Source organism: Erythranthe guttata, chromosome 14 (genome assembly GCF_056151865.1).
Source record: "Erythranthe guttata isolate IM_541 chromosome 14, IM_541, whole genome shotgun sequence".
NCBI classification, from domain to species: Eukaryota; Viridiplantae; Streptophyta; class Magnoliopsida; order Lamiales; family Phrymaceae; genus Erythranthe; species Erythranthe guttata.
The window spans coordinates 9971460-9996373 of NC_142546.1; the positions used below are offsets into that span (position 1 = coordinate 9971460).

The following is a 24914-nucleotide window of genomic DNA, read 5'->3' on the forward strand; positions in this document are numbered from 1 at the left end:
GAGTATGAGTATTAATATTAGTATTAGTAGTAGTATTAGTATTAATATTAGTATTAGTATTAATATTATTATTAGTTTTAGTATTAGTATTAGTATTAGTATTAGTATTAGTATTAGTATTAGTATTAGTATTAGTATTAGTATTAGTATTAGTATTAGTATTAGTATTAGTATTAGTATTAGTATTAGTATTAGTATTAGTATTAGTATTAGTATTAGTATTAATATCAATATCAATATCAATATTAGTATCAGTATTAATAACAGTATCAATATCACTATGAGTATGAGTATGCATGAGTATGAGTATGAATATGAGTATGAGTATGAGTATGAGTATGAGTATGAGTATGAGTATGAGTATGAGTATGAGTATAAGTATGAGTATGAGTATGAGTATGAGTATGAGTATGAGTATGAGTATGAGTACGAGTATAAGTATGGGTATAAATATCAGTATCAGTATTCGTATCAGTATTAATATCAGTATAAGTATCAGTATAATATCAGTAGCAGTATCATCAATAGTATCAATATCAATATCACTATCAGTATAAGTATTAATATCAATATCAATATCAATATCAATATCAATATCAATATCAATATCAGTATCAATATTAGTATTAGTATTAGTTATATTAGTATTAGTATTAGTATTAGTATTAGTATTAGTATTAGTATTAGTATTAGTATTAGTATTAGTATGAGTATGAGTATCAGTATCAATATCAGTATCAGTATTAGTATCAATATTAGTAGCAGTATCACTATCAGTATTAGTATTTATCAATAACAACATCAGTATGAGTATGAGTATGAGTATCCATATCAGTATCAATATATGTATCAATATCTATATCTATATTAGTATTGGTATGAGTATTGGTATGATTATTGGTATGAATATTGGTATGAATATTAGTATCGGTATTAGTATTGGTATAAGTATTAATAATAATATTATTATCAGTATCGGTATCGGTATCGGTATCAGTATCAATATGTGTATGTGTATCAGTATGTGTATTAATATTCGTATCAAATTAATATCAGTATCAGTATCAATCAGTGTTCTAAAAATCGGCCGAGGCGGCCGATTAACCGGTCGCCGAGGCGGAGGCGGTCCAAAACCTTTACGATTTTAGTGTAAAGGTTTGAAAAATCGGTTTTTTGCCTGTGAGGCGGTTTGAGGCGGTCCGAGGCGGTCCGAGGCGGTCAAACCTTTAAGGCGGGTCAAACTTCGGTGGCAAAAATCGGCAAAAAACCGCGCAAAAATCGGTTTTTTTTTTTTTTTTTTTTTTTTTTTTAATTTTTATAAATCAAAATAAAAGTTGGGATTTTAATAAAAAAAAATGAGTTTATGCTTTATTTTGTTTATGTTAATTATTATTGTTAAAGAACTAATGATGTATGCCAAGAATGTATGTAAATTCAAAAAAAATTGCCTTTTTATTTATATTTTATAAGGATATTTATGTATTATGATCTTATTATTATTAAACTTTTATTAGGTTATTAGAATATATACATGATCGAGATATAACTATGTTTAAATTTTTTTTATCTATGTTTTGAGTATTTATAAATAATATCTATAAATATATTATATTAAATTTTAAAAACCGATTTATTTCCGATTTATCACCGATTAATCACCGCCGCACCGATTAATCGTGAGTCGGTGCCTGACCGACTCGGACCCGATTACCGATTTTTACAACCTTGGTATCAATACCAATATCAATATTATTATCATTATTAGTATTATTATTAGTATTCAAATTCATATTAGTCTTGGCCTATTAGCATTAACATTAGCATTAGCATTAGTATTAGTATTAGTTTTCTTATTAGTATTGGCTTATTAGTTTAAACATTAAATATTCATATTAGAAGTGGCGTATTATTATTAATATTAGTGTTGATATTAATATTAGTATTAGACTATTAGTATTAATCATCGTATTAATATTAAAATTAGTATTAATATTAGTATTATTAGTGTTGATTTTAGTATTAATATTAGTATTGGTATTAGTATTATCAATGTTGGTTTTAGTATTAGTAGTAGTAGTTGTTAGTGGAATATTAGTGTTAATATTAGGGTGGATAGGCAATTGTACGCCGCAATGTCCAGAGATAAAAGTAGATTTGAGATAAAAAATAATTATCAACTCAGAATCGGGCGATATAACTAAAATTACGAGCAATGTTGTGTGACAAAAGATTTTCAGCGAATATGAAGGTAAATCACAAACAAATGAATATTTTGTATTATTTACATGTATGTCAACTGTTCAAAGTTTTCGTTCGTTTTATTTTATCCAAAATATTTTTTTTGAAAAAATTGATCTCGTGCATCGCACGGGTGAATTACTAGTTGGTTTTAAAACATGATATAGAAATTTTTTTGAAAAATTGCGAAGCTCAAAAGTTGTAGATTATTAGGTCAGACTTTCCAACAACTTGAATCGGTGCAATCAGAGTTTCTGAGCAAAATAAATCATGAAATTTGCATTATAATGATTTTTAATTTGAATTTCACAAATTGCAAACATGAATAGAACTTGTTCTTGTCTTTACGTCAACTACTTGATTCAGCCCGATTTGAGTAGAATATGTTATGGCCTAAAATCCTATCACAAAGATTAAGATCCAAATAATCCAACCGGAGTTCGTACACAAAAGTTATAATAAAAACCAAACATGTACTAAGACTTCGTATTCGTAATGTCGTCGGCAATATGAATATGAAAGTAGTATTAAATACAATTTGACTTGGATTCAAATAAAACCTCAAAAAACACAAAGCTCCTAAGTTGTAAAAAGTTATTGTCTTCTTTCTAATGCAATAAATCAAAGAAATATGAAAGTTGTAGAACTTGTCATCTGCCAGCTTTTTAATATTGCACCTTGAATTAGTACAATCAAAGTTCAAATTAGACTTATATATGGGCAAAATAGAACAAGCTAGTAGTGAAAATACAAAATCTTAGTGTCGTTAGATAGTAAGACGACTAAAAAAATAGATAAACGAAACAAAATAATACAGTACTTATGTGAATAGATTAATAATCTAATCACAATTTAAGAAAAATAATATATTTAGTTGTTGGGGCTCTAGCTAGAAGAAAGAGTCCTTTAGGGAAATAAATGTATTTGAGGAAATAATTTAGAAACTGAAATCAATTTTAAATTCATCATCATCATAATTAGTTATTATATGTTTGATTCTACTACAAACAACACATGTAACGGTTTCGACGTCAGTGTATGTTGCAGTAGAAGCAAGTGACATCATCAATATGCCTTGTTTAACTTCCCCTAACGTCATCACCTCTCAAAAAAGTCTTCACATCTCATGTTCTTTGTGTACACTCATATCTAATTCATACCAAACTCTAAAACTCTCTCCATTTTCCCATCTCTCTCTCTAAAACCAGCATCACCCAAAAAAAAAAAAAAAAAAAACCCCAAACACATAGAACATACACAATTAAAAAAAAAAAAAAAAAAAAAAAACACCATGAAAGCCAATTTTCCCACCACCACCACCGCCATGGACCCCGAACCACCATCACTTCCACCACCTCCACGGACACGTACTTTCTCCACCATGATAGCCAATCCTCCAACCACCACCACCACCACCACCACCGCCATAATGGCTCACGAACAACCACCACCACGGCATCCACGTACCTTCTGGAGTACTCATCCGGTGCACAAAAGCATAGCAAGTGCGGCCAACCTAGCAAACCTACTACCCACAGGCACAGTACTCGCCTTTCGAACAATAACCCCATCATTTTCCAACAATGGAATTTGCCAAATATCGAACAAATACATGACATCATCCCTCGTCGCCTTCTGCTCGATCATATGCTTCCTCTCTTCGTTCACCGATAGCTTTACGACAGACGACGCTGATGGTAATAAGATCATGTACTACGGCATCGCCACGTTCAAGGGTTTCTACATTTTCAATCAGGACAATACTACGAGAGACGACAAAACGATGGTGGATCTGTTGGAAGAAGAAGAAGAGAAAAATGCTAATAGAGAAGCTTTGTCGAGGTTTCGGATAAGTATGATCGACTTTGTACACGCGTTTGTTTCTTTGTTTGTGTTCTTGGTGTTTGCATTATGCGACAATGATGTACAAAACTGTTTCTTTCCTTTTGGAGGAGTGAATTTGGATGAGCTTGTCATGAATTTGCCATTGGCAGCTGGCATTTTCTCCAGCTTCCTTTTCATCATCTTCCCCACTACTCGTCGTGGGATCGGAATTGCAGACATGGCACCCGCACCCAAGTTCAAATAATTATATATATATATATATATATATATATATATATATATATATATATATATATATATATCATGTTTGTGTGTGTCTTGATCATTTGTATTGATGTAAAACTGCAATTTACCGTTTTTAGACATGTATATTTTTGCAACATATTAAAACATCTCCAATCAAAGTTTATTTTGTAGCGCATTTGTATTGGTATAAATAGTAAAAGTGGATTCGAGAGAGTCGGATATATGTAAATCCCATATGAAATACATAAATTATCTAATTCTAAGTAACGAATTCTAACAACTATTATTTTTATCCAGTCTACGCAAGTTTGTCAAGATTTTACGATCTAAATTATTAGACTAGCTAAGAAAGCAAATAAACACAAGAAAATATTTATTAAAAATGACCTAAAATTCTATCTCCCCCCTATGCGATAATTCTTCACTCAATTAAACCTCTATCATGCAAAATAAACTCCTGATCGTTAACTCGAGACGCTAAAGTACTCATAACCCGTTGTTGCGTGTATTATAAGTATATTATTCATAAACAATTCAGTACTATATGTCTATGCAAACCAATTACGAATAAAACATTACTAACATATCTCATAAACGGCTACCTAAGGTGATATCAGTATGTTTACGATACCAAATGCAATTAACACACTAATCCGGTGATGACTACTCGAAGGCTCTTCTATCCTTGTTCTAATTATTAAAACGATCTGTCGATTCAATTTTGACAATAACACATAGTAACATAAATTAGCAAGATTCATGCATTAAATAAGATCAGATAGAATAAACAATTAGGGAATTAAACTTGCATAATATTAGAAAAATAGGTTCAAAATTACCACATAGGGTTCAAACAAAATCCTAGATTAAAAGGTTTAGCTACTCGTGTTATTAAGCGAAAAAATCATAAAAATAATAACATACATAGATTCAGAAAAGAGAAATAAAGGAAGAACTATGAAGAATATTTGTCAGGTCTTCGTCTTCGATTCTCCGTTCTCTCGCTCTTCTTGCTCTAAGATTGTATAAAAGTCCTCAAATTCGTGCTTGAATTTGTCCTTAAATAGGTGCTCCAATTTGGTAGAAGATCTGGATTTCATTGTGCAATTAAAACTCAAACACTGCTCTTCCGCGTGTCTTCACACGACCATGTGAGAATCAGTATAAATTTCACACGGCCATCTCAAATTTTTAAACTTTCTGACAAAATTCAGCATTTCACACGACCATGTCAAAAATAGGCCAAATCTCATACGGCCGTCTCAGGCCAATTTTCAACCCCCGAACATTTTTTCTTTCGTTTTTCCTCGGTTTTGACCTGTTTTTGCTCGTTTCACCCTCGAAAATTCCAAACTTCAAATTGTACCTTAAATACAATAAACAATCATTAAGAACCATTATATCGATAAATATTCCATAAAAATTCTCGTCAGAAAATATAAATTGAGTGTAAAATCTACACTCAACAATTTGCAAATTAAACAATCTTGTATACCTACATATTAGAAAATATATATCCAGTCTTATTTAATAAATAATAATGAAAATAATGATAATTCGAATTTAATAAAAAATGGTAAAATAATTATATATCGATCTCCAAACTTCAGCCGGCTTGATAGTAAAGACAATTATTCTATCTATTTTAATATCAAAAATCATATTTTTGATACAACACTTGCGAGTTGAGAGAATTCTTTACATATTTCATGGGTGTTCTGATAGGATGTAAAATAATTACTAAAGGGTAACACGTTTTACACTTACGTAAATAGTAGGATCATTTTAAGTAACGCCCTTTCCCTTTTACTCTGGATGGCATCATTTTACCCTCCACTCGCTTGTAAAATTTTCCCAATATGCATGCGTCCTTGAGGTTGATTTTCAGACTATTGAGACTATTTGATCAAGACTCCGAAATTACAAAAACACCAACACCTTTTCTTTTTCACTATCTTTTTCATTCCTCAATTCCCCGTTCATGATCACCGGTACAACATAGTCTAGTACCACGCTTATAGGCATGTTCCTTTGTCTTCTTGGCAATTCTTGAATATAAAAGCCTAATTTTGTTGTTTAATATTAAAGCATCTCATTATTTTCATTCTTATTGATTGCATAAGATTGGATAAAATTAAATCCTTTTTAAAATGTAGGTATAGTAAAAAAAAAAGTTTAAAATTGGGTGTTTGTGGGTCATCTACATAGAGAAACTACCTAAAGGCCATGAAGTCGCTATTAAAAGAAGAGAGTTGGGTTCGAAAATGAAAAAATATCAAGAGAATTGAAGAGAATGCATTTGATTCAAAATTATACCAGTTCTATTTCATCACACACATTTGGTTAGGTTGGTCGGTTCTTGTGAAGAGAGGGATAGATGAGAGATTGTTGGGTTTATGAGTTCATGAATAACTGATCGCTCTTTATGAATATTGACTATGTTACAAAGAGTGATGTTTACGCATTTGAAATAATTTTGTTCGAATTTTGACGAGGAAGAGTAATTACGGTTATATTTGGACGAAGCTAAGTTCCACTGCTTTTGGCATCTCATACGTATGGAGGCTTGGTATATAAGAGTACATGATAGTGAAGGGAGGTTGGGGTTGATACTACATTATATTGTTGAGAACAATCACATGCAACAATAATTGGTTGCACAAAATTAAGAACGCAACCAATACCGTCGATCATGATTGGGCCTATTTCAACTAGGAGGTATGCGTTTTTCGTAATTTCGGAGGTTTGACATAACAATTTGGCCAACCGTCTGAAAATAAATGTTAATGGCCACATTGGTACGGGTAAAGTGATGCCGATACCGCCGCTCCATTGTATAATGGAAGAAAGTATAATTTATCCTAAAAAATGTAGTTCTCAACAATTCAAGTGGAAGTTATGTTCTCCCTTTTAACCAGTTATAATCGTAAAACATACAAGAACTAATAAATAGTTGATTCGGACCAAATTGTCCTCATGGGCTCTATAACCATTTATTGGATTGTCGATCGGATTTTTCCACTTCTATTAGGCCTTGTGGCCGACCCATATGTATTAATTCGAGCTGAGGCCCATATACTCGGCCCAAAGTCTTAGCACGCCCAAAGAAGAGGAATTATGGCAAGTTTTCTTATTTCTTGCCCACCAAGTATCATCACATATAAAGACAGAGTCACTCAAACCGTCCTTTTCTATACTCTCTTACATATTACAATCAGTTATCTAATAAAAACTGACTTGATCGTCGGAGCTTCTACATCCGGAAACCCCTCCCGGTGTTGCAGGATCGAAGACCGATCAAGACTCCTAGCTGGAATCTGACATCAGGCCCATGTCATCAACCAAAAAACGAGTTCCGATCAATAGCAAAGCAAAAAAAAAAAAGGACCAAATAATAGTTCTAGGTTACGAATCATGAAAGTCCACCATCCAAGTTCCGAGTTATGTAGCCAGAATCCATGTCATCGAATTATGTAACACGAGCCCCTACACATAGAATTTTTTTATATATATTAATTCTTAATTGCATCTTATTAATAAGATGATCTTTTTTTTCACTGTTATAAGAGCTCCCAAAATAGGTAGACATTTTTACAAACCAACGTAAAATTTATTCGAGAAAGAAAATGACCCTGTAACATAATATGAATTTTAATATAGGCCAAATCTCACTAACACTCCTCCATCTTAGTATCTAGCTTTACTTTAGTCCCTCGTGTTCCAATTGTGTCATTATCATCCTTCAACTCTACAATCTATTTCAATACAGTCCTTCGTTCTATAATTTAGTTAACTTTAACATTGTAACAGCCCGCATTTTCATAAGCATTCATATATGAATATATTCAGCATATAGTAAATACGAATACACGTGCATTTCATGAATCGAGTAGTGATTTTTACGTTCTCTATGTGTTTATGTGATTTAGATACATTATAGTATTTTTAGAAGTAGACATTATTATTAATTGAGTAGTTGATTCTAATTATGTGATTTAATGAATTAAGTGACCATCTATGTAAGTCATGATAATTGGGATTGTATATGTGCATATATATTTTATGCTAGTATATAATATATGATGTGGACTTAATTATGTATGTCATATTATGTGAATGTGTATGTTTATGATATGATATTTGCTAGGATTTATTTATGTGTGTATATATGTATGTATGTTATATGTGCATATTTAATTGATGTATATGTATGTGACATACATGACATAGAACCTCTCTCTCTCTCGGTTTGAGCATAGGAAATGCCACACCATTTATCTTTTTATTATTTTAATATTATTTATGTATATATATATGTATGTATAGGTGTTGTGTGTGCATGTGCTTTATGTTATGTGAAAATGCCGTGTGTATAAGTTGAGTGTGTTGGGTTTGATGGTGAATTGCCAAGTGTCCAAGTCCTCCTAATTGCTATCTACACCCCCTTGTTTCCTATATTGCAAGTAAGTCCCTCTACTTTCCTATAAATAGCCTCTTCCTCTCCACCATTTTCAGCACACAAACACAAGCCAAAATCCCTCATTCTCTCCCCTCTATCTCGTCCAAACACTCCCCAAATGGAAGAGTTCATCGATCTTCCACTTCAAAGCCTTGAAGATTCTCCATAGAAGTCTCTCTTTTTCTCTTCTAAAATCACCCCAAAATGCCTCTTTCTCCCTAATTTCGGGATTCTCCTAATACCATTAAAGAAATAGTCATATAATCTCTCAACACTCAGCCCCAAAGCCATCCAAGAACATCCAAGCCAAACCCGTCGAAAAGCCACCGAGCCTTTGGTTTTCTTACTCCTTCATCTTCGATTTCTTGCTCTTGGGTAAGGACCTTGGTCTTTACTGAAATAATAACCTAATTAATATAATTATATGGGTTTTAATGAATTATATGTTGTGGTTTTAATTTTGGGCTTTAGAAGATTAAGCTCTTGATGAACACTAATTGAATTTCAGTTTCGTAGCATCTGTTTGTATTGCATGTCTCATCGGGTAATACCTAAGATAAAATTATAAAATTTGGTGGTAGTCTAGATCTTTCGGTTAGCTTCATGTGGATATAAATTGTGCATAAATCGGATTTGTATTGAGTGAGTTATGAATCGTTTTCTGAATCTGCACAGTTTCGGAGTCATCCACGAATTATGTGTTAAATAGCTTTTTATATTACTCTTATTGAAGTGATTTCACTCGAATATAATTATGTACTCATGAAACTAATATTCTACAAAATTTGGTAAGTTTTGGATTAAGTGATGAATTATTTGATATTTTTAAAGTTAGTGGATCTGTTCTGAATTTCTGCTTATGTTACTGCACTAAATTGATTATATCTCTTACATAGATAAGTTTATTCATAAACTGTTTTAACCCTATAAACTAGACTTGGATATGAACATGTTTTCCAAATTTCATCAGGTTTGGATCTACGGTTTAGGAGATATGAATTTCTGAAGTTATAGTGCCTAAACTGCCAGATCTGTTTTGATCAAAGATGTAGATATAGATCACTAATGAATTTTCAGGTTTTCAGCCTCGGAGTTTACTGCATGTTTCACAGATGCCCTGTTTTCATAAAATCACGAAATTTCATGGGTAACTAGATCTTTCTGTTTTCTTTAAGTTCATATATTTTAATCATCAATCGGATTTCAGATGATTAAGATATGAATTATTTACTAAAACTGCACAGTTTTTGAGTCAGCTGAGGATATGCTTTTAAAATCGATGTTTTCCTAGTTTGATTTCCTTGGATCCACTTGGAATATATTTATAACTTATAAAACCAGTTTTCTGCAAAGTGTTACATTGTTTTAAAAAAAAGGGTGATTTATTGGGTATTTTCAAAGTGGTTGGTTCTGTTTCTGAAAGTGTGACCACACTCCTGCACTGTTTTACTCATTTCTCTTAGTCTACTAGTTATTTTGTAAAACTGTTTTAAAGGAGTCTTTTACACTCACACAGGAGTATTGTGTCAAAGTTTCAGAGTCTTTGAAGTTGTGGTCTAAGAGAAATGTATTTTTGAAGTGAAAGTGTCAAAACTGCCCGATTTTCCTATGAGTAAACTACTTGAATCAAAAGGTCCTTTGTGAGCATGGTTTAAACTCTTGAGGCATAACTTAACATAATAGTTAAACATAGATGGAGTTTCCCTTGAGTATTGAGCTACATCTAAGAAATATTCTTAGACTAATCTACGATTAGAATAATAAGTGTTCTTTGAACTTACTATGTGCTAGTACTTATAATGAATTAGATTTCCCGATGATTCTTTAAATAAGAAGCGTTGAATTTCATTATGTGTATTTGAATTATGTGATTTACTCTTGTGAGGTATAAGTATGTATATGTATAAGTATATTTATATGTATATCGATAGTTTAGACCTATGATGTTATAGGCGTACTCCCTTCGGGTTGAGGAAACTTATAATCCATAGTTATAAATTAGAGTATATACGTATAGGTATAAGTATATATATACGTATGAGTACCTATGTGTTTATACGTGTCCAAGTATATGTGTCTTTATTACTAATGTTTGATCTATATGTGCTTACTATATCCTCGGAAATTACTTCCAAATTATGTGATTTAATTCCTTCGAATTATGTGAATGATATAATTGGAATTATTATCGTGTTGCTATTAAGATCTTTGACTTGCGTGCATTCATCGAGTCATTAATTGGTATTGCATGGTCTACTATAGAAAGGTCAAAATTGTAACGTTGCTACGGTTGAATAGACACGGGATACGGGGGGCCGGTATCCCAACAACAGTTACTATAGAACTATAGGGTGGTTAGCTCCCACCGAATGACCGGGCTCAGCATATAAACGTCTATTGCCGATGCTTACGTTAGGGTTTTGATGGGGATCCCAACATGTGCATACTTGCATACGAAAGATTTTGAAAGAAAAAATGGTTTTAAAAAAAAAGAGTTTTAAAAAGGGGTTTTCGTTCTAAAAAAGGGGAACTTCGTTGAAAGGGACATTTTGTCCAAGACGAGTTCCAAAATGAACTAAGAAATGATTTCTAAAGGAAAACGAATCCCCACATGATTTTCAAAGTGAATTTCAAATGGCTTCCAAAGCAAAACCAGACTTTTTATTATGTGCTCATATGTGAAGTTATATGTTTAATTATTTGTGGCGTGATTATATGTCGTGATTAACGTCGATGAAATACTATAACATGATACAATTATGACGTAAAAGCCTTAGACAAAAAAGAACATAGACAGGGACTTTAGGACTCCCATAGGTCGTGAGTGACACGATGAGAGAGGCGTGAGTTCGTCAGACTAAGACTAATGTCCTTACTGAGCCAGTGTTTGGGCTCATGCTTTTATGCAAATTATCTTTTCAGGTTCTCCAAGCTTTTTAGGAGGCCGGCGGAGTGGAGTTCGAGGAATCGCTAGCCTTGGTGCCTTGACTGTTTTACCCGGATTTTTACCACGTCAACGATTTCTAAAATATCTAGCCAAGATATCGATTTTTTTTATTTTTGTACTCTGATTTGGGAACCCAGTCTATTAAACGGGGGTATCTTAAATAAAGTTTATTTCCTTCCGCTGTCTTACGAGTGTTTTCTAAACCCCGGTGATGTTTTATGTGGATTATTCCGCCACATCGAGATTATTTTCAAAATCCCGTTCACGTTACGGTACACTCTCTATGAAAAATCTTATTTTCCGATTGTGGGTTAGATTTGAAGTAAAGGGAAATGGTTCTATAATTTTAAAGTGGTTTTTCTCAAAGTTCAAATTGGATCCAAAAGTTTTAATAAAATCCGTATTTCTTAAATTTCTATCTAAACTTTCAAGTAAATCATTGAGGGTGCTACAAACATAATCTTTTATTTATTGGATGGAATATTCCATTATAATAATTATTTGTAATAAACTATAAATACATTATTAAATACTAGAAAAATATATATAAATGAATTAGTTCATTAAATATTAATATAAGATCATAAGAATATAAAGAAATTTTGATTGAGAATATATGTAAATGACATAATACAATTATTTAAATATGTTTCTAAATTCAAGTCATATATCCACAAAATAAATGATTTGTTTCATATTAATATAAATTATTATTTTCAAATGACAAACTTTATTATTTATTGAAAAAAATATGATCTATCGAAAATAATTATGACAATGGAATATCCCATGCGTTTTAAAAAAAAAATCCGTTAAAGTGAACATGTTTATTACACCCAGGGATGATAATGAGATGGACTATAGAAATGAAGGATGAAAATGAGACAATTGAAACATGAATGAGACTAAATGTGAAGACGAGGGACCATTAATGAGAGGCATTTAGTATATTATTTGGGAATAATAATAGACTTGATAGGCGATGTAATCAAGATACATCAAATGTGTTGAGGTTTAAGAAAGAAAAAAAGTTCAAAACTAAATTAAAAATAATCGTATATAATATAATATGAAATTTTATATATTAAGACTTCGTTTGGGAATAATGATAGACTTGATAGCCGATATAATCAAGATACATCTAATGTATTGAGGTTTAGGTTCAAAAACCAAAATTAAGGCCGGGCTCGAAATTTAATCCAACTCCTATTAAATAATCATTAATCTCAAACATAAAATAGTTATATGTTACATTATTATGGACAATGTACAATGTAATATAATTCAATCAATCTCAACAATTACATAAAAATCTTATAATGCAAGAGCCGGGAACATGAGCAAGACCATTACAAGGACGTTTGACAAATGAAAACTTATAACTATGAAATTATGTAGCAATAACCATAATTTCCACAAGAAAGCTCCAAACGATCTCGACAACAAAATTAGGGCAGCCTTCGCGTGTCTTCTCCGTATGAGTGTTTTTTTTTTTTGATGTATACTATTTTGCTTTCTCCTTCAATTTTTTTTAATGATCGAAATTTCTTTAGGTTCTTAATCCGTTTCTTATTGACATTTCTTTTTCTGTGGCTTTGTTTGTTTATATTTCTTTAGATGAATTGCGGTTTCGCTCAAGTGTACATAAAGATGCGGCGTCGAAACCCATTAGCTTTCGTTATTCTTTTTTACGTATTTGTTTTTTTGTTTTCTTTACCACTTTCCCTGATTTAGAAAAATGGTTTGACAGGAACTCGCAAAACCCATTTCAAATGAAATTTCCTTGGATAGTTCTTTAAGCTCCAATTTAAAAAAAATTGACTTTGATGATCCGGACAACATATTAATTGGAAATAACTCAACACCTCAGAATCATGTAATTTCCACTTCACCTCCAAATGACACTGAGATTCCTTCTATCATTGATAACACTATTGCTTCTCATCAAATGATACCCTCTACTGCAATACCTTCTCAAAATAGTGAAGCACGTCAGACCATTGCTACAACTCCTGGACCATCTTTGCCCTTATTAGCTTCTCAACTAAATAGAATACAAAATCCCCCTAAACATTAAGGATAATTTTTGTCCCTCTATTACTTCAAAAAATGATACTGCTCTATTGTTTCTCTTAGAGAACCGAAAAGTTTAAAAACGGGCTCTAAAATTTGAAAATTGGAGACGTGCCATGAAAGAAGAAATAGACGCTCTTCACCATAATAAAACATGGTCTCTTGTTCTCCGCCTGAGAAATGCCAATGTTATTGGTTCTAAATGGATATATCGTACCAAGTATAAAGAAGAGGGTAACGTAAACAAGTTCAAAGCACGCTTAGTAGCAAAAGGGTACACACAAATTCTTGGTTTTGATTTTGGTGAAACATTCAGTCCCGTGGTTAAGCCAACAACCATTCGTGTCATACATTCTCTTGCCACTTAATTCAAGTGGCCTTTAAAACAATTAGATGTGAAAAATGCATTTTTACATGGAACTCTAAATGAGCGGCTCTACATGGAACAACCCCCATGTTTTGTGTATCCTAAACTCTCTACACATGAATGTCTTTTACTTAAATCTTTGTATCATCTTAAACAAGCCCCGCGCGCTTGGTTAAATTATCTCATTGTCTTTATACATTTGGTTTTAGTTGTAGTAACGTTGATTCCTCTCTTTTTATTTATAATCATGGTGCTAACATTCTTCTTTCACTTGTCTATGTAGATGATATAAGTATCACCAGCAATACTTCTCACCTCATGTCTAATCTCATTTTATGTCTTAGCAAGGAATTTGTTCTTACAAATTTGGGAAGACTCAATTACTTTTTAGGATTGGAAGTTAAATATTTTCATGGCGGTCTTACACTCTCTCAAACTAAATATGCTTGTGATCTCCTCGTTAAGGCTCATATGGTTGAGGCGTCCAAAATAAGCACTCCTATAGCTATAAAACCCAATCCCCTTCCAGATGACAATGAGCCGAACAATGCTTCTGAATACCGCAAATTATGCAGTTCTCCTCAATACCTTACTTTTACGAGACCCGACCGTACACATGCAGTCAACCTTGTATGCCAACACTTTCAAAATCCCACAATGAAGGATCTTCGAGCTGTCAAACACATTTTGCGTTACTTAAAAGGGACGCTAACTCATGGAATACAATATTTATCTCAAAGTTCTCTCACTCTTAATGCCTTTTTTGATGCAGGTTGGGCTGGTTGTCCGATGACAAGAAGAAGCACTACAGGTTATTGCCTTTTTCTCGGTGCAAATTGTGTATCTTGGGTTTCCAAAAAGTAAACTACAGTGTCACGTTCTAGTGTTGAGGCCGAATATCGTGCTTTGGCAATAACATCAGTAGAGCTTACATGGCTCCAATATCTTTTTCATGGTCTTGGCATCACCCTTGAACGAAAGTCAATCCTTCTATGTGACAACAAGAGTGCCATTTACATGTCTCATAATCCCATCTTCCATGCTCGAACAAAACATATTGAAATTGATTATCATTCTATTCGGGAAAAAGTTACTGGTGGAACTTTTCACCTTCGATATTTATCTACTACAAAGCAGATTGCTGATATTTTTACTAAGCTATTATCTAAGGATTCATTCGAAGATTTTCGTACCAGGATTGGCGTTTTTTCACTCCCAGTGCCAATCTTGAAGAGGGGTGATAAGGCTTAAAATATTCAACAATCAATCCAAGGAGAAAACCAAGGCAACAGATTTGACGATAATCAAGGGAATAATATGACCGTTGCTAAGATTTGATTTAAATATGGAAGTTATTTTGCTGTACAATGAATTTTCTCAATCTCATATATTACCATTGTATAAATTGATATCAGCCAATGATGTATATAAATACATGAGTATTGTAATATGTGAAATAATAAAAATCAATAGAAAGTTTCTCTTATATTTCATTTTTCTATACCATAAAATCGGATTGTAATCATCCCCAGAAACGTGGACACAATATAATAATAATTCATAATAATGGTCTTTTAGTAATAATTTTCCAATAAAAAAATAAGTTGACGGAATTGTGAAGTAGGGGCTGAAAATATGGGTGTTCATTGGTTAGGTTTACCTGTAAAAACTGTGTCGATTCGAAAAATTGACACTTGTCGATCCTGAAATCGGTAATTCGGTTTTTTTTGGTGGTCTACAGTATAAAAAACGTAATTAATTGCTACTATTGATAAAATTGGAAGTGTAAAAATGTAAGATAATTCTATCACTTCCCAATTAATAATAGTACATTTGTTTTATCATACATTTTCATTAATTAGTAGGGAATAATTGCAAACCAATTGTTAGGACTTATATTGTTGAACAAGGTTAACATTCAGATGCCTTTAATCAAATGAAATAGAGATAAACTATTTATCAAAAATAAAAGGAAACATAGATAAACTGCTTGGCCCTTCAATAAGTCAACTTTCAATCAGCCGATAACCAAAAATTCTTATTTGAAGTTAATACTATATGTATATCGTAATATTTGAAATATATATGATGTGATACGAATCTATTTGTAATCAAGAAATTATAAATTTGATGATCATAATGTGAAATATGATAATATTGAAATCTTTATATTTTAGAAATAATTATTAAATAAGACCAAACAACTTATCAAATTCGTAAAATATTTTATCAGAGTTTATAAAATATTTAAAAATAAGACACAACAACTTAGACGTTAGCTAATGAGCTGATCGTCTATAAAGCTTGGTTTCTGACATTTCTCAATAGCTTTTGCATTTTAGCATTAGCACATAGAAAGATTGCAATAGCTTCCGCAACAAGGGGATCATCGAATAAGTGTATATGGATAATTTGTACGTACTTTAGGGTTTATTAAATCCTATCCCTACCTTTCGATTTATACATAACTAACAATTCTCCCCGTACGATGCACGGGATTGCAAAAAGAAAGAAAATTTAAATATTATGATAATTAAATTATATTAAATACATCCACATCGGTGTGTATTAGAGAGAGAGAAAGAGTAAAAAGAATATACAACCCGAACAGATTACAATGTTAATTGTATTAAATAAATCAACATAGGTGTGTATCAGAGAGAGAGAGTAAAAAAATATACTATCCGAACGGATTATAATTTTGCTAGCGGATTTGCAAATTTGATTTGCTATAAAGGTCACTGGAGGAAAAAAGTCGGAAAATAGGCGATGAAAAAATGCTAATAATTAATATTTAAAAAATTACAAATATGTCATTAGGGTTTCTTAGATTGCCTTAGCGTTTCTTACTTTTATATATAAGATTTTCATTTATTTTTCTTATTAATGATTCCCATTTAATTTTTGTTTTTTTTTTAAGATTATAAAATTATCATCATTTTTTGACAGGCTTAAAATAAAATAAAAATATTTCAAGTGTTAATTAGATGTAAAAAATCAGTTTTCTCAAGGATAAAATGATTATATCCATATGTACATTGAATTTTAATGTATGTATCGACTATTGCGTGCGCGGGGGGGGGGGGGGGGGGGGGGGTGGTGGTGGTCTAAACATCGGCCGCCTCCCAAACCTTTACGATTTTAGTGTAAAGGATTAAAAAATCTGTTTTTTGCCTGTGAGGCGGTTTTAGGCGGTCCGCGGCGGTATTAAGCGTTCAAACCTTTAAGGCGGGGCAAACTCGGTGGCCAACAAAAAATCGGTTTTTTTTCTTTTTTTTTCTTTTTATATAATTCAAAATAAAATTTAGGATTTTAATAAAAAAAAATGTGTTTATGCTTTATTTTGTTTATGTTAACTGTTATTGTTAAAGAATTAATGATGTATGCCAAGAATCACTAGGCCAAAATGCAATTCAGGCGACTTTTTTTTTGCGACTGAAATGGATTCGTCGCAATTTTGCGACGTTTTAAACAACAAACGTCGCAAAAAATAAAAAGAATTGCGACTTTACAAATTTCGTCGCACATATGGTCGCACTAAAGAAGATAAAAGAATTCAATGAGCATTTGCGACGAATCAGCTCAATCGTCGCAATAATTTGCGACGATGTTTCTACGAAACGACGCAATTAATTTTTTAAATAAATATTTGCGACATATACTTGTTTTTGTCGCAATTGTTTAAAATAATTAATAATTTTTAAATTATTTTGCGACGTTTATTGGTTTTCGTCTCAAGGATTTGAATTAATTTAGAATACGGATAAAATTTGCAAAGGGCGAAATTTATCTTCACTACTTAAACTTTGTGCCCTAACCCTCCATCTCTCTCCACAGTTCTTTACCTCCTCCTGCAAACGGCCGGTGATTTTGCCATCGTTTTCATCCTTCAACGACGGCAAGATGGGCACCACCACTGCGGCGGGGATAAGTTGCGACCACAGCGGCGGAGATAAGCTGACACCACCGCGACGGAGAGACGCTACCTCCACCAGATTTCTCCTTCGCCGCCACCACCAGCTACCTCTCCACCAGATTTCTCCTTCGCCCCCCCCCCCCCCCCCCCCCCCCCGAATTTCACGACCGCGGAAAACTATTACACAAGTATGGAATTCATGCTCTATTAAATCGATTTTAGATTCATACCTGTCTTTTTCTTCAATCTGATTTTGCTAAAATTGGGATTTTCAATTTAAAATTAGAAAAGTAACAATATTATAAATCTTTAAAATAAATTTAATAAGAGCACAAATCTAGTAGTGATTTTGGTTTTATTGTTTTTCTGTACTGATATATCAACTAAAAAATGCATCTAGCCTTGCATCACTAGATTGTTAGAACTTCTATTTTGGGTGTTAAATTAAACCATGCCTTTCAGTGGGGGCAATGACCCCTACTTGTTTATTAGTTTCAATAATTAAGTACAAAAGAATGGTCATGGAAAGTGTCGAGTGAAGTGCTGAAGAATCTGTTTGAGTAAAGTGCAAAATAATTTGTTTATTGCAGGCTTAATTAGGAAGACGATCTTTTTATCTTCTCTTGATGGTTTACCTGTGATTGTTTCTTTTTTTAGAATGGGTTGACTCGCAAAAAATCAAATGTAAACTAGGGAAACATTACCCCTTGATCTTGCAAGCCTGAGTCCTGCTACATTGGTAATTCGTCAACAAAAAGGTTTTATCTTTTATGCTTTGTTTCTCATGAAACAAGTCTATGTTTTGTATCTAATATGTTTTTTCATGTTCCCTTTGTTTAGTTACTAATTATCATATTCTTGAATCTTGGTTTTCTTCCTTATACTGTTTGCAGCAATTAGATAATATAAAAGCTCATGCTTGTTTTAATATGTTTTAAACATAAATCAAGGAAAAAAAAAATATAATAACATGAAATTCTGATCTTCAGCAGATTTTAAACTTTAGCATGTTAAGGCCCTCTCAACTCCCTCTTTCCTCACCGAAATAAAACCATTGTGCCCCATGCTAACAACATCGAGGTATCACTACCTTATCTAAAGATTTCAAGTTCCGTTCAAGGGATTTCGGACATAACAATGGGAGAAAAACTATTGCATCAGTTTTATATGCCTGTGCAGCCAATGTAAGTTCATTGATTATTAATTATCATGTCTAAAGGTCCGTGGTTATTAATGAAGATTCTATTGATACAAACATGTGAGTAGAAAAACTCATGGTTGGTTTAAGGTTGATTTTATTTACTATAAATGAACTACATATATGTCGGCTAGCTACATGAACGGATTGAAAAGTTGTCGAAAATAATTATTTTGGGACAAATGGTTCTTGTGTGAAAAAACGTGTTTTCAGATGCAAAACTTTTGGGTATTAGACTTGCATATGATGTATTTTGTTGATCAGATGCAAACCTTTTGTTAATATGATGTGCATTGGTATACGCTAATCGCTGCATTGGGCCATGTATTTGTGCATAATGAAAATTTGACAACTTATGTAATTCAAAATATTTTTATATATGTTCTTAGTTGTATGATAGTTATTTTTCTTTCACTCACCATGTTCTTTTTTTGCTACAATATGTGCAGGGTATTTTCGATTAGCTTCAGGAAAGATAACGAGCCATTCAAGGTTGTTACTGCTTCATATAGTTATTCGCCGTTTCCATATTATTTCCTCATGCTACGTCTTTATTATCAGCTAACTGCAATATTCAAGGATCGTATATGAATTTTTAAGTATTGAATATTGATCGAGCACTCCTTAACTATGTGATTTGTATGTTTTCAACAGACTGCGAATGAGAATGGGCAACAAAATTCCTTTGTCGCCGGCAACTAACTATTATGAAGATGAATGAGGAAATTGAAGATCAACTGATCTTGTATTTGTAATGCTACAAGCCTACAACATTAACTTTTTTTGTACTTTATAATTTCATATTTGGATAATTTATTTTTATCGTTGGATGATTTTAACTTAATGATATAAAATTTGAGTTGTTTAATGTTTTTATGTATTTAATGAATTAATTTTATTGGTATTGTTCATAATTACAGGATAATTAGCTATTAATTAAACAAATAAAATCAGCAATTAAAAAAACATATATATTTGTGACGTTTTATAATATTCCGTCGCAATGTACAACAAAATATTGCGACGATTTATCTATTTTATGTCGCAAATGTAAAGCCAAACATTGCGACAATTGTCTGGAAACGTCGCAACTAATTGCGACGAATCTTGAAATTTCCGTCGCAGTATTTGCCTTGACGAAAAAATGAAGGTTTGCGACTTTTCTCTTGAAACGTCGCAAATAGTGCGACTATTTTTACATTTCGTCGCAAGAATTTGCGACGGCGATTTTTTTGACTTTTTTTTGGCGTCTCTTTCGTCGCAACACATTCGTCGCAAATTGCCTTTTTTCGTCGCAAATTTTCGTCGCCTGAAATGGATTTTGGCGTAGTGAATGTTCAAGAATAAATATAAATTAAAAAAAGAAAAATGCATTTTTATTTATATTTTATAAGGATATTTATGTATCATAATCTTATTATTATTAAAGTTTTATTATAGTATTAGGATATATATATGTTTTGTGTATCTATAAATAATATATAGAAATATATTCTATTAAATTTAAAAACCGATTTAATCACCGTCTCACCGATATTAATCGTGAGTCGGTGCCTGACTACCAACGACCCGATTACCGCTTTTTAAAACCTTGGTTTTATTTTATCTACTGATCAAATCTTTGGCGAAAAGACGTAAATTGGAAAATATTGGAGATGCGGGGTATCGATCCCCGTACCTCTCGCATGCTAAGCGAGCGCTCTACCATCTGAGCTACATCCCCTTTGTGTTTCTCAATCTTCACGTAAGAGTTAATAAATCTCATAAGATATTGAGTATTGATAGCAGCTTCAATTGTATCTCAATTATCATGCAGTTTTGATGATAACATAAATTTTGATGATAGTATTGAAACGTTTGAGATTTTGTGACTTGTTTACCTCTCATTGGGAATGGCACAATATCCACTATTATCCCGATGTCTTTACATAATTCTATTTCATGTTCCTTCAATTACCGAATAATTGCCCTCTTCAGCCTATCCATCCTAAGTGGCGCCATTATTGCGATCCAAATTTACTGCCGTTACGGTTACGGAAAATATATGAAGGTCGATTACAAACATGGCTTCGACTATTCCAGAGAGTTGCCGGACCAAGTGCAATTTATGAGTTATGAAGTAGCAATATTTATTTTTGGACTAATATATAATTTATTTTCGAATTGTAAGTGACATGTTTGGCTTCTGTTTGGATTATGTTTGGACTAATGTATAATTTATTTTCGGATTCTAAGTGACAATGTTTGTATTATTTATGGACGAATGTTTAAGTTATTTTCGGATTGTAAGTGACTATGTTTGGAGTAATGTATAATTTGCAATGTTGTAAGAACCGGACCGGACCGGCCGGTTCGACCGGTTCAACCGCGACCCGTGACTGATCCGGTCCGGTTCAACACCCAAAACCGTGAAAAATGAAAACCGGAGTCGATCTGCTCGGAACCGGAAAAGGCCCGGTCGAACCACTCAAAACCGGTGAAAAACTCGCGCAAAACCGGCAAAAAACCCTGTCAAACCCGGTTTCAAAACAAAAGGCCAAAGACAAAAAAATATATATACCTGAATTTAATTTATGGAATGAGGTTTGAGAGATGTGCAAGTTATGTGATAATTATAATAATATTTTGCTGTGGTGGATGAGTTATGGGAAAAAGGAAGAAGAGTAGAAGAAAAAAAAAATGTATTTTGCAGGGAGCAGCCTCGTTGAGATCGAGCCGCCGCTTGAAAGAAAAGAATGGAAGGGAATGGCCGCAATAAACAAATTAGGGTTTTTTTGCAACTAGAAATATTTTTTATTATACTATAGCAGTGACATATTTTAATTTATTATTTATGTTTAGAAAATCACTAATATAATTTATTATAATATTTGTGAAATATTTTAATTTATTATTTATGTTTAGAAAATCACTATTTTATGTTGAAGTTTTAATTTTGTGAAAAATACATATTTTAAAAACAATCAACTCAAAATTATATATAAAAATTAGTTAAATAAATAAATAAGTAAAAAACCCGGTTTGAACCCGGTTGAACCGGTCCAATCGTGACCCGAATTCCTAGCCGGTTTTGTGTCCGGTCCGGTTCTGATAACATTGATAATTTGTTTTTGGATTGTAAGTGACAATGTTTGGATTATGTTTGGAGTAATGTATAATTTGTTTTGGGATTGTAAGTGACAATGTTTGTATTATTTATGGACGAATTTTTAAGTTATTTTCGGATTGTAAGTGACAATGATTGTAAATTGTTTACGGATTAATTTTTCATTCGACTTAATAAAATAATAATCATTATCCATTTTCCAAAAACAAATTACTATTATTTTTGTTTTTTGAAAAAAAAAACGATTATAAGTGAGTTATTTGTGGACTAATTTAATTTGTTTTGCATATTTTGTTGTCCAGAATATTTTCAATAGATATTTATTCTTATTTTTTTCAAATTAATCTAGTATATTTCAAAACTATTGAGTTCAACATCCATGGGTTGTACTACACAACCAACGAGTTGAACAAGAATGTGAATTTTCATACTTCAACTTTGACAGTGTTAGATGTAACCATCGTAACTTTAACATACGAACTCCTAATGGATTGATTCATGCCGCATCCGAAACAACATTCGATGGGCTACAACTTTGAATTTTAGCATATTTTCCAAATTCGGAACCTAACTGCTATAAAATCCGGTACAAAGTCGAGTGATGTGCAAATATGAAAAATCAAGAACTTTCGCCATAGCCAAACAAGTAATTACAAACCATATCAAAAAAAACAAACAAGTGATTCCGAAAGAAAACCAAAACAACTGTATGAGTTTGATAGAATAATGCCAAACTCGGTCCTTTGAGTTCGACTTGTTTTGGTCGAAATCATTAATTTATTTATTTTGAATATTTCGAAATAAGAAGGAAAAAAAAACACCTTGAGTTCGACTAGATCTAGCCGAACTCAAAACATTGAATTCGGCTAGATCTAAGTCGGCTAGATCTAAGTGCATGAATTTGGTGTAAAATTTACCTACGATCTCGGTTAATTCGTGATGATTCCGGCGGTTTGTTTGAAGGGGGAAAGAGAAGGTGAGAGAAAGGAGAGAGAGAGTCTGAACTTTTTTGCGGCAAAATTAAGAATATTTTCTCCTACAACATCTAAAAACCGCTAGCATTAAACACCCCCCAACTCAAAATCATTCACAAAGAAAACAACGTATAATTAGACCTATCGGGGCAATTTGGACAATTGATTCATTCCAAATAGTGTTCTCTACAAGAAGAAAATACAAAACAAATCAAGGACAATTGAGTCTCAATAACCAAAAAATTGTGGTATACGCTGATTAACCAAAAAGAGTTTAGTAAACATAGAAAATTAATCATGTTTTCAGGCTTACAACGAGCAACAAACGTCTAATAATCGAGAATCAGACAAAGTAAAATTTAATCATTTCAAAACAAACAACAACGGAAAACCGAATTGTGAATCTTTAAATAAAAATAGAAAAACAAAATCATTAAAATGGATTTATGGGATGGGATGCCTTCTACTTGATAAACTGAGAGACCCATTTGAAGCCATCTCCATAACCCATCTTGCGAACAATGCTGCACATGAAAACCTCAATCGGACGTACATTTTAGTCGGAGAGGTTAACCTTACCCTTGCCAGAAGTTATGCCCATCAAACCCTAGTGGTAAGAAAGCTCCTCTTTGGAGGCAGCATACGGGATATCTATCTTGTTACCCAATATCAAGAACGAAACATTAGCCAACGAATCGTCATGGAGAAGAGCGTCCAACTCTTTCTCCGACTCTGCAAATCTCTCCTTGTCATACGCATCCACTAAATAAACGACAACATCCACCTTCACAGCCCCAAACAATTGCACATACATTAAAACCACTTAAATAATATAGCATAAGAATTTTATCAACAATTATAATTCTATATATTCAGACAGACACTGATGCTCAAAAAGCAAATAATGCTCCTAAATTTCTAATGAATTATGCCAATCAGCATCAAAATCATTGAGAAATTATTATTATAAAAATAAAAAAATACAATGTGAGCAATGAAATAATGAAGTTTCTATTAACACTGAAATAAAGTATAACCACCAACTGCTTGAACTATTCCCAATGTTCAGCCCCATTTGCCTTATGAAATAGTTGAATAGAATTTTAATGTATGTATTGCCTATTACACGTGAGGGGGAGGGGGGGGGGGTGTTTTATGTACTGATCCAATCGTTGCCGAGAAGAAGAAAAGATGAAAAGATCAAATCTTTTTAGAAACTTAAAATAATAAGATTGGAGATGCGGGGTATCGATCACCTTTGTCTTTCTCAATCTACACATATGTTTTTACGATTGTTCTCACAATCCATATTGACAATGACAATAGCTGCTGAATCATTCAATTATCTATTTAGGTAGCATTTGCAATTATCTCTCTCGCCTAATAAAATGTGCATTTTAGATAACTAACATAAATATTGCAGCAGACAAATTTCATCAAAATCATCGCAATTGACTTTATATTGAATTTATCAGCCAGGTGTGACAACAAAATTAGACAAAAATCGAAAAATAAGACAATAATCCACAAATAACTTTTACGAGT

The 24914-nt window shown here is 32.4% G+C and overlaps 2 long non-coding RNA genes and 2 other non-coding genes across 4 annotated transcripts; 3 read left to right on the forward strand and 1 right to left on the reverse strand.

Moving 5' to 3' along the window:
- Positions 1-3453: 3453 nt before the first annotated feature.
- On the forward strand, positions 3454-4357 carry LOC105954596 (protein DMP4). The gene has a single exon (XR_016029699.1). It is a non-coding gene; the product is annotated as a protein DMP4 (transcript).
- Positions 4358-8845: 4488 nt separating this feature from the next.
- On the forward strand, positions 8846-12147 carry LOC105949485 (uncharacterized). Its single transcript, XR_016029863.1, has 2 exons — positions 8846-9163; positions 11711-12147. It is a non-coding gene; the product is annotated as an uncharacterized LOC105949485 (long non-coding RNA).
- Positions 12148-17952: 5805 nt separating this feature from the next.
- On the forward strand, positions 17953-20157 carry LOC105961737 (uncharacterized). The gene is made up of 4 exons (XR_016029856.1): positions 17953-18279; positions 19084-19275; positions 19739-19781; positions 19944-20157. It is a non-coding gene; the product is annotated as an uncharacterized LOC105961737 (long non-coding RNA).
- Positions 20158-20939: 782 nt separating this feature from the next.
- Positions 20940-21012, reverse strand: TRNAA-AGC (transfer RNA alanine (anticodon AGC)). Its single transcript has one exon. It is a non-coding gene; the product is annotated as a tRNA-Ala (tRNA).
- Positions 21013-24914: the final 3902 nt, after the last annotated feature.